Below are 10,354 nucleotides of genomic sequence, written 5' to 3'. Positions count from 1 at the left end.
TACCCTAAACTAGTGTGTTTACAAAGAGTTCCAGCTTCCTTAGCCTTCTTGAGTAGATAACACCCAAACATACACACACACATGCACCCTTATCTCGCACCACTAGGTGCTCCTATAAAGGGTTCCAACTCTTTTTGTCCTCTTGAATGCAAAGCATACATGTGTCTGTATCTAGATAGCAGCAAGATAAAGCCATACACACATGCACAGATGCACAAATACATATACTTACTTTGCACTGGAGGACAAAGGGAGTTGGAGCCTTTTATAAATTTCATCAGTCTAGGGTAAGCAGGTGGCAGCTAGGTGGCTCAGCGGATAGAGTGCTGGGTCTGGAGTCAGGAAGTTGTTGTTGACTCGTTTTTCAGTTGTATTGGACTCTTTGTGACCCTTTTGGGGGTTTTCTGTCAAGGGCACTGGAGCATTTTGTCATTTCCTCTCCAGTTCATTTTACATATGAGGAAACTGAGGCAAACAGAGTTAAGAGACTTGCCCAGAGCCACACAACTAATAAATGTCTAAGGCCAAATTTGAACTCAGGACGAGGAGTCTTCCTGAGTCTAGCCCCAGTACTCTATCCACTGTGCCACTTAACTGTCACCTGCCAGGTCAGGAAGACCTGAGTTCAAATCCAGCCTCAGACACTAACTATGTGACCTAGGTAAGTCACTTAACCTTTGTTTGCCTTAATCCACTGGAAAAGGAAATGGCAAACCACTCCAGTATCTTTTGCCCAAGAAAACCCCATAGACAGTGTGGTCCACAGGGTCATGAAGAGTTGGACACTACTGAACAACCACAAGAGTGAGCAGACCCCCGGCACCTTTAACAACCTGACTTTTTCAGCCTTATTAGTCTTCTTCAGGTAGTCTAGTAGTCTAGCAATAAGTGGATTTACTACTGTTCGTCACACATGAAACTCTAGCTTCCTTCATTGGGGTTAAATGACTTGCCCAGAGTCACCCAGCTAGTAAGTGTCATGTGTCTGAGGTCACATTTGAACTCAGGTCCTAACTCTAGGACCGGTACTCTATCCATAGCATCCCCTAGCTGCCCCTTTCATCTGTCTTTTACAGTCCTCCATTTATGGAAAGTACTCCCTCCTCAGCTCTGCCTCTTCGAAGCCTTAGTTTCTTTATAGATTAGCTCAAGTCAAGACTTTATAGACTTAGCTACCTTCTGCATGAAGTCTTTCTTAATTCCCACAGCTACTAGATCTCTGCCCCTCCCCAGTTGTGTGTGTGTGTGTGTGTGTGTGTGCATAACTATACACACATATAGTGAATACACGTGTATATATGTATGAGTATATATATACATTTACATGTCCCACCTACCTCCCTTAATATGTAAATATAAGTTCCTTGAGGTCAGGAACTGTTGGACTTTTGCTTTTATATCCCCAGCACGTGGCAAAATCCCTGAAACATACCAGGCACTTAAATGCTTGCTTATTGATTAGTTGAATAAACTAGTCATTAGTAACCTAAAAAATTACTAACCCACATACAGTAGTTAGTAAAAAAAAAAAAAAAAAAAAAAACTTTTTGATGTATTCTAGCTATATCTAACCATCTGCTTCTCTTTCTCCCTTTGAGGAAATGTGACCAGTGTTTCAAGCATATTATGCTCTTAAAGTCCCACTGTCATAATACAGTTGTGGGGGTGGGGGTGGGACAAAGGCTTAGCAACAGCAGTAACATACATCTGTCTCAGGCTAGGTATATAAGTTTCCTTGGCTGTCATCCATGTAGGAAACATTCACAGCACTCTGAATGGAAGTCATCAAGAGGCATGAGGACTGATATCTGGTAAACTCTTTATGAACTGAGCTATTCTGATTTAGTTCAGGAAGCTTCTACTATGTAGACGTAAACCACTATTTTATTTTTCATTTCTTTTGGCTTAATATTCTAAGGACAAAAATGCTTTTGAGAAATTAACTTTGTCTCAACTGGAATACAGAGAAAAGATCTGGAGAGAGTGAGCCTAGAAATATGTGGGGAAACAGGGTAGATGGAAAAAGCCCAAATCTAAAAAGGCCAGTGTCTGAGACAGCTGAACACTGATTCCTTCCCTCTCAGGAATTTCCTTGCTGTGACGTGACTGCATTGTAGAGAAACGTTACCTTTATCGTCCACCTAGCACCTTATATAACAAAAGGGGCCCATTACCTTAAGAACTTTACAAAGATAGACAACAGGCAACGCAACAGCCCAAGAAATCAAATTATATAATACTGTAGTTTACAAAGTACTTTCTTAAGAACATTGCTGTGATGTTAATGAATGAATAAGAAAGCATTTACTGAGTAATTACTGTGTGCCAAGAACTATGCTAAGTACAGGAAGCATTAATTTCCACTTTTCAAACACAAGTTTATAGAATCTGAAACTGGATCATTTAGTCCAACAAAAATTCTTCCTATCCAATAGCATTTTAGTGTCTACTAATGTTAGCCATTGAGGATGTAAAGATAAATATGAAACACTTCTTGCACTCAAGAACCTAACATTCTAATGGGACGCAGCATGTTTTCAAATATGTGGTACATATAGGATGAATGGATGACAAGTTGTGCCCAGAACTGAACATGAGAAGAACATGCCAAATTATCTTCAGGAAATGGAAAAACTCTTTTAATGACCTCAAACTCCTCAAAACAAAGGCCTGTTTTAAAAATAACAGTATTTTACAGGTGCTATATAACTGGGAGATGGAACACAGTGTCACAAATAATACAGGATACAGACAGAAAAAATCGAAACGATGGGGAATTGGGAAAGGCCTCTTAAAGAAGGTGGCATTTGAAAGAGGAAGGTACATAAGGAAAACATTTTGTAACATCCTAACAAATGGTCATTCACCTTTGCTTGAAAATCCCAGGAGAGGTACAGCCTCTTGAGATAGCCCATTCCATTTCTTTAGCTTTAATTGTTAGGAAATTTTTTCTTTCAAGTAAGCCTATATTTGCATCTCTGGAGACCCCACCTATGCCTTGGGGCAGAACTAAAGATTGCTATTACATTCTCTATTCTCCAGTTTAACTTCAGCAATTCCTATAATCTGGAGGTCTCAGTCACTGTCTTTGGTAAACTCTTCAGCTTATCAATGTTCTTCCTAAAATGTGGTTCACAGAACAAGATGCTCCAGGTGTGGGCAGAGGGCAGTGGGACTCTTCTCCTCCTTCATTTTGAACACTATGCTTCTTTAAATGCAGCCTGTTAGAGGAGCTTTTGTAGAGAGGTTGCGACATTGCATATGGTTATGAAAGGGTGCTCTAGCACAGGTCTTCCAAAGTATATAGGCCTGAACAATCCATTTGACTCACCATTCCAGTGAAGAAGCAATGTAAGCATTTGATTCTCTGTATCAAGACTGTGTCCTTTTCTGCTTTTGTATTTCTGGCTCCTGCTTAGTTTAGGAACCCTTCTGCATTCAGAAGCTTAGACCAGGATCCTCTTTAATATTCTCGCCACTACTGCAATATTGATGCCAGTTTAAGTTCTGATAGCTCCCAGATTGGCCCAGAAACTCACCATTCCATCAATACTTTTATCTAATGCCATCTCTGCGGTCATGTGGTGTCTTGTACTCCTGGAACCATAACAAATTCCCTGGGAGTACCATGAAGCTATACAAGCTTCTCTCTTATTGGTGGATATAAAGGCTCTGCCCTGTGTGAAGGGAGAGGCAGAGTTGGTGAGAGGTGAGAGCTTCAGTTTCCAGCCAATTCCCTTTTGGGGATTCTTCATTTCGGTACTGCTGGCTTCCAGCTTCAAGAAAGAAGATGGAAAAGGACAACCCCACTTCAGGTTGCTGAATTAAAGGCTCTGTCTGGGAAGACATGAGAGGGACAGGCAGTCTCCATCATGTCCCCATTCCCAGATTGCAACTTTCAAAACTTGACGGAGTTTTCCTTTGGGTGAGATCTAGGACGCTCTCTTTTGGTTGAGCTAAGTTATCTCACTCCTATTAGGAGAACTCCTTCATTCTGTATTATCTAGAATATATTTTCCAAAGCATACTTTCTCTGATTTCTGTTTTACTACAATTTGAATAAAATTTTGGGGTTTCTTTTGTTTAGCATTTTGTTTTATTTTTTCATTACTAAAACTTAATTACACAATAAGAAAAGAAAAAAGAGATGGTGGAGCCAAGATGGCAGAGTAAAAGCAGTGACTTGCTTGAGCTGTCCCTCAAACTCCTCCAAATACCTGTAAAAGTGGCTCTAAATAAATTCTAAAGCAGCAGTACCTACAAAAAGACAGAGTAAAACAAATTTCCAGTCCAAGACGACTTGGGTGGTTGATTGAAAAGGTCTTTTGCCCAGGCTGGGAGAGGAATGCTGTTCAGCATGGGTGCACAGGCAAAGACCAGGCCTCAGCAAACCTGGAACAGGCTTCAGGGAACTGAATCACAGGCAACTGTGGCAGTTTCCAGACTTCTCAACCCACAAACGCCAAAGACAACTTAGAAGGTCAGGAGGAAAAATCTGTGACTCTGGGTGAGAGAGAAGCTTGGTCCAAGCCCCAGTCCCAGCTCAGCAGCTGCTTCCTGAACTCTCAGCCCACAGCCTTAGGGGGAATCAAGTGGCTGATCAGAGGGAGATTGCAGGGATCCTTTTACTGGTGCTGAGGCAGTATTCTCTTGCTTTGTCTGTGCTTGGATCTGGGTCACTGTTCTGAGTGGTGGTCCTGTGGTGAGGAGGAGTGCTGGCGTAGTGGAGCTTGTAGTGGTGGAAGAGAGAGAATCTTCCTCACAGTTCCAAGGCAGAAAAGAGTGCTTGTGGTTACTCATAGACCTGAGCACAGGTCAGGAAAGGAGTAAACACCTCACTTTTTTTTTTAAGGCAATTGGGGTTAAGTGACTTGCCCAGGGTCACACAGCTAGTAAATGTCAAGTGTTTGGTCTGAGGCCGGATTTGAACTCAGGTCCTCTTGACTCCAGGGCCTGTGCTCTATCCACTGCGCCACTTAGCTGCCTCTTAAACACCTCTGAAAACAGCCGCACAAAACCCCCGAAGCTTGGGACACTACATTCTCCACACTGGAAACAGATCCCTACCTTAACGAAGAGTTTATAACTCAAGTGATTGGCTGAGATCATGAGCAAACTGTGCAAAAAAAAGTCAGACCATAGACTCTTTCTTTGGTGACAAAGAAGATCAAAATATACAACCAGAAGGAGACAACATAGTCAAAGCTCCTACATCCAAAACCTCCAAGAAAAATATGAATTGGTCCCAGGCCATGGAAGAACTTAAAAAGGATTTTGAGAAGGAAGTAAGAGAAGCAGAGGAAAAACTGGGAAGAGAAATGAGAGTGATGCAAGAAAATCATGAAAAACAAGTTAACAGCTTGCTAAAGGAGACACCAAAAAATACTGAAGAAAATAACACCTTAAAAAATAGCCTAACCCAAAAGGCAAAAGAGGTCTAAAAGCCAGTGAGGAGAAGAATGCCTTCAAAAGCAGAATTGGCCAAATGGAAAAGGAAGTCCAAAAGCTCACTGAAGAAAATACTTCCTTAAAAATTAGAATGGAGTAATTAGAAGCTAGTGACTTTATGAGAAATCAAGGCATTGTAAAACAAGACCAAAAGAATAAAAAAAATAGAAAACAATGTGAAATATCTCATTGGAAAAACAACTGACCTGGAAAACAGATCCAGGAGAGAGAAGTTAAAAATTATTGTACTATCTGAAAGCCATGATAAAAAAAAAAGAGAGCCTAGACATCATCTTTCAAGAAATTATCAAGGAAAACTGCCCTGATAATCTAGAACCAGAGGGTAAAATAGAAATTGAAAGAATACACTGATTACCTCCTGAAAGAGATCCCTAAAGGAAAACTCCTAGGAATTTTGTAGCCAAATTCCAGAGCTTCCAGGTCAAAGAGAAAATATTGCAAGCATCCAGCAAGAAATAATTCAAGTATTGTGGAAACACAATCAGGATAACACAAGATTTAGCAGCTTCTATATTAAGGGGCCACAGAACTTGAAATATGATATTCCAGAGATCAAAGGAGATAGGATTACAACCAAGAATCACCTACCCAGCAAAACTGAGTATAATCCTTCAGGGGGGAAAAATGGATATTCAGTGAAATAGAGGATTTTCAAGCATTCTTAATGAAAAGACCAGAGCTGAATAGAAAATTTGACTTTCAAATACAAGACTCAAGAGAAACAAGACTCGAGAAATCATAAGGGACTTATTAAGGTGGAACTGTTTACATTCCTGCAGGGAAGGATGATATTTGTAACTCATGAGACCTTTGTCAATACTAGGGTAGTTGGAGGGAAAAATTATATGTATGTGTATATACATATACACAGAGAGAGAGAGAAAGAGATGGCATAGGGTGAGTTGAAGATGAAGGGGTGATATCTGGAGAATGAAATTAAGGGGTCAGAGAGGATTATACTGGGAAAAGGAGAAAGGGAGAGGTAGAATGGGATAAATTATCTCACATAAAATAGACAAAAAAAGGCTTTTACAGTGGAAGGGAAACAGGGAAAGGTAACAGGGAATGAGTGAATATTATTTTCATTAGATTTGGCTTAAGGAGGGAATAACATACACACTCAATTGGGTATGGAAATCTATCTTACCCTACAGGAAAATGGGAGGGGAAGGAACAAGAGAGCAGGGAGATGATGGGGGGGCAGATTGGGAGAGGGGGTAATCAGAAGCAAACACTTCTAAGGAGGGACAGGGTCAAAAGGGAGAATAGAATAAACGGGAGGGTGGGATAGCATTAAGGGAAATATACTTAGTTTTTCACAACATGACTACTATGGAAGTTTTTTGCATGACTTCACATGTATAAACTGTATCGAGTTGCTTACCTTCTCAATGAGGGTGGGTAGGGAGGGAGGAAGGGAAAAAATTTGGAACTCAAAGTTTTAAAAACAAATGTTAAAAAGTGTTTTCACATGCAACTGGGAAATAAGATGTACAGGCAATGGGGTAATAGGAATCTGTCCTGCCCTACAGGAAAATTGAAGGGGAAGGGGAGGGGGAGATAGAAATGAGAGTAGATTAGGGGAAGGGGTATTCAGAATGCATGCCATCTTGAGGTGGGGGAAAAGATGAGATGGGGAGAAAATTTGGAACTCAAAATCTTGTGGAAGTGAATGTTGAAAACTAAAATAAAGACAGGAAAAAAGATAAAAAAGGAAAAGAAAAAGAGCCATTATAAACTTAAATATTGAAACTTAAATACAAAAGAAAAAAAGCAAAAATGCAAGCATGTCATGTGCACAGCAGAATGTAAGAGAAGATTCAAAATATATAGTAATAAATTTCCATTTTAAGAAAGCCTATATAGTAAATACCACATGTGCTGAGAACTGGCCCTTTTGTCTTTGCTTCATTGTAAATTTTCTTTTGTTCTCTGCTGTGCAATTTTTACTTTGTTCTTTTCACCCCTTCCTCCCCCACCCCCAGAAGGCTACAATCTATCTGTAAATAGATACATACATATACATATACATATACATATATACACATACATACCAATATACAAACATACATATATAGACATATACTTTCCCCAACAAATTCTACTCCTGATCTTTGCTTTTATGCTTGTGCACATCTCTTATTTTCTATCCCTCCTAACTCCTCTACTTTACTTCTGCCAGCTACCTTGCCCTCCTATTGCTTAACCTACCCCTCCTCCAAGGATCCCTCCCTTATCCTCCCATTCTTTCCTTCTATACCTCCCTTTGACCTATTCTCTCACCCTCCCCTCTAAAGATCCCTCCCTTATTCTCCCAAGGATCCATTCTTTATCTTCCCATTCCCATGAATCTAAACATTCTTCTATACCCCACACTTTAATCTACAGGGGTGGGGAACCTGTGACCTCCAGGCCACATGTGGCCCTCTAAGAGGTCCTCAAGTGCAGCTCTTTGACTGAGTTTGGATTCCCTACCCCACCCTCCCCTCTAGATGTTCCTCCTTTATCCTCTCCCCCCTACCCTATCCCCTTACCTTTTATTTCTTTCTGAATTCAGAAAACTTTTATACTCTTCTAGATATATATGTATTGTTCCCTCTTAAACCCGTTCCTGATGAAAGTAGGTTTCCAGAACTAACAGCCCTCCTCCTCCAATTCCTCTGCATCAATTCTTTCTCTCATACCTTATTTGTATAAGATAATTACTCTTCTTAGCTGTTCCTAAACAGTTTTACTTTTAAAAGTCATATCATACTCAAGTCTACCCCAATCTTTCTTAAGAACTACCCAATTACTAATAACAATCTCAGACATACGTTTCACACTTTACATACATGAAAGGTAAACAGTCTGTCCTTATTGAATCCCTTGAAATTAGTTTTTGGTATGTATCTTATATTTCTCTTGGCTCTTGTATGTCAAATCTTCTATTAAGTTCAGGCTTGTTTTGTTTTTGTTTTGCTTTTTTGTTTTGTTTTGGTTTTTATGTTTTTACAAAGTCCAGAGACTCTGACAGTTCATTAAATATCCTTTTTTTTTTTCATTCAAGATTGTGCTTACCTTTGCTGGGTATGATATTTTTGGCTAGAACCCCAGTTCTTTTGCTCTTCGATATATGGTGTTCTAAGACCTGCAGTCTTTTAGTGTTGCCACTGCTAGGTTTTGTGTGATTCTAATTGTGGTGCTGCCATATTAAAAAAAATTTTTTCTTGTTGCTCATAATATTTTATCCTTGAGCTGGGGATCTCAGAATTTGATTATAATATTCCTGTGGGCTTTCCCCATAGGATCTCTTTCAGGTGGTGATCGGTGTATTTCTATTTCTACTTTCCTTCTTGTTCTAATGCTTCAGGACAATTTTCTTTAATTATTTCTTATATTATTGTATCAAGATTCATTTTTTGATCATAGCTTTCAGGTAGTCCAATTATTCTTATGTTTTCTCTTCTTGATCTGTTCTCCAGATCAGCTGTTTTTCTTATGAGATATTTCACATTCTCTTCTATTTCTTCATTCTTTACATTATTTTTTATTATTTTTTTCTCTCTTATAACTTCACTGGCTTCCCCTTGCCCAATTCTGATTTTCAAAGAATCATTTTCTTCCTTAAAATTCTGGATCTCCTTTTTTAATTGGTTGACTTTCTTTTCGTAATCTTCTTGTTTTTCTTGGATTGTTTTTTTTAAGTTTTTCCTCAATCTCTCTCATTTGATTTTTAAAGTCTTTTTAAGTTTTTAGATGAATTCTTTCTGGGCAGGTGGCCATTTGACGTTACTCATTGGGGCAGAAGAGAGTTTCTTTGCTTCAACATCCTCCTCTGAAGATGAACCTCAGTCTTCTCTATTCCCATAATAACTCTCTACAGTTAGATTCTTTCTCCTTTGCCTGTGAATTTTTTTTTGTTTGCAGTACCTTAACTTTTGTAATCACCTCTAGTCCTGGGGATGGGGGATAGCACCTCTGACCTCACATCCTCCTTTAGTTCTTCCCTCTGACCTTGAACTAAAACCAAGACCTCCAGCCTCCTGTAAGTACCCAGGGCTAGCAGCATCCTCACCACTGCTTCTGCACTCACCGGGTGTATGCTGATTCCTTCTTGCCCCCAGCCATGTCTCTACAGCACAGCTGGGTCTGGCATTCCTTGTCAGTCGAGGTTCCCTTGATCTTCCCCAGCTCAGACACCCAACTCCCCTCATTGTCTCAGGGGAAAAATTCCTGTGGCTGGGGCAGAGGCAGCCTCCCAACCCAGCTAACCCCAAGGCTTGCCACTTACTTTCTAAGTGGTCCCTAGCCTAGAGGTCTTTGCTCTTCATAGGAACCGAACTTCATCTTGGGACTTTTCTTCAGATCTTCTCAGATTGTCCCAGGGAGACTCCTGTTCTGCCCCTACTCTTATTTACGGTTATCCCTCTATGTTCACCCTGAGGCACTATTTCATCTCTTTTGTCTGTGAAAAATATTGAAAGTTTGGAATTTTCTGACCTACTCAACCATCTTCTCAGAATCCTCTCTTTTGTTTTGTTTTTGCTATTAACTATGTGTGTTCATTGTAGAACTGGTATTAGATAGGAAAGGGGTCATACCTTGCACATAGAACTTGGGGTCCTCCTTCCCCCAAAATGACAAAGTGGTCAAAAGTTAGATGGAATCCAATCATAATCCTTAGACAAAAATATTTAAGGGAATAGATAGATATGCTTCTAGCCTGGTACCCCTTCTATCTAAGGAGAGCAGAGTGGTAGTCCCCAACTTCCTACTTCCTCTTCTGGCAGGAATAAAAGCCTCCCTTGGAGAAGAGTGGGGGGAGTAGAGGCTAGAGATGTCTATTCTGCCCCCCCTTTAAGCCACGCACAAGGATAACATCCTTGCAACATGTGGGCCTCTC

General features: G+C 40.1%; 1 protein-coding gene across 2 annotated transcripts in view; it reads left to right on the top strand.

Moving 5' to 3' along the window:
- The first annotated feature begins 1,718 nt into the window (after nucleotides 1-1,718).
- The window catches only part of FHL5 (four and a half LIM domains 5), a 115,056-nt gene continuing 106,420 nt past the window's right edge, over nucleotides 1,719-10,354 (top strand). The window contains exon 1 of one of the 2 annotated variants that reach the window (XM_020998320.2): nucleotides 1,719-1,811. The gene's annotated coding sequence lies outside the window, so the exon portion shown is untranslated. The remainder of the gene's footprint in view (nucleotides 1,812-10,354) is intronic. The other variant, XM_078155230.1, reaches the window with a different exon arrangement.

This window comes from Phascolarctos cinereus, unplaced genomic scaffold (genome assembly GCF_003287225.1).
Source record: "Phascolarctos cinereus isolate Bilbo 61053 unplaced genomic scaffold, phaCin_HiC Scaffold_5;HRSCAF=322, whole genome shotgun sequence".
Taxonomy (NCBI): domain Eukaryota; kingdom Metazoa; phylum Chordata; class Mammalia; order Diprotodontia; family Phascolarctidae; genus Phascolarctos; species Phascolarctos cinereus.
Note: the sequence above shows the minus strand (reverse complement) of the source record. Positions and strands in the feature narration are given on the sequence as shown.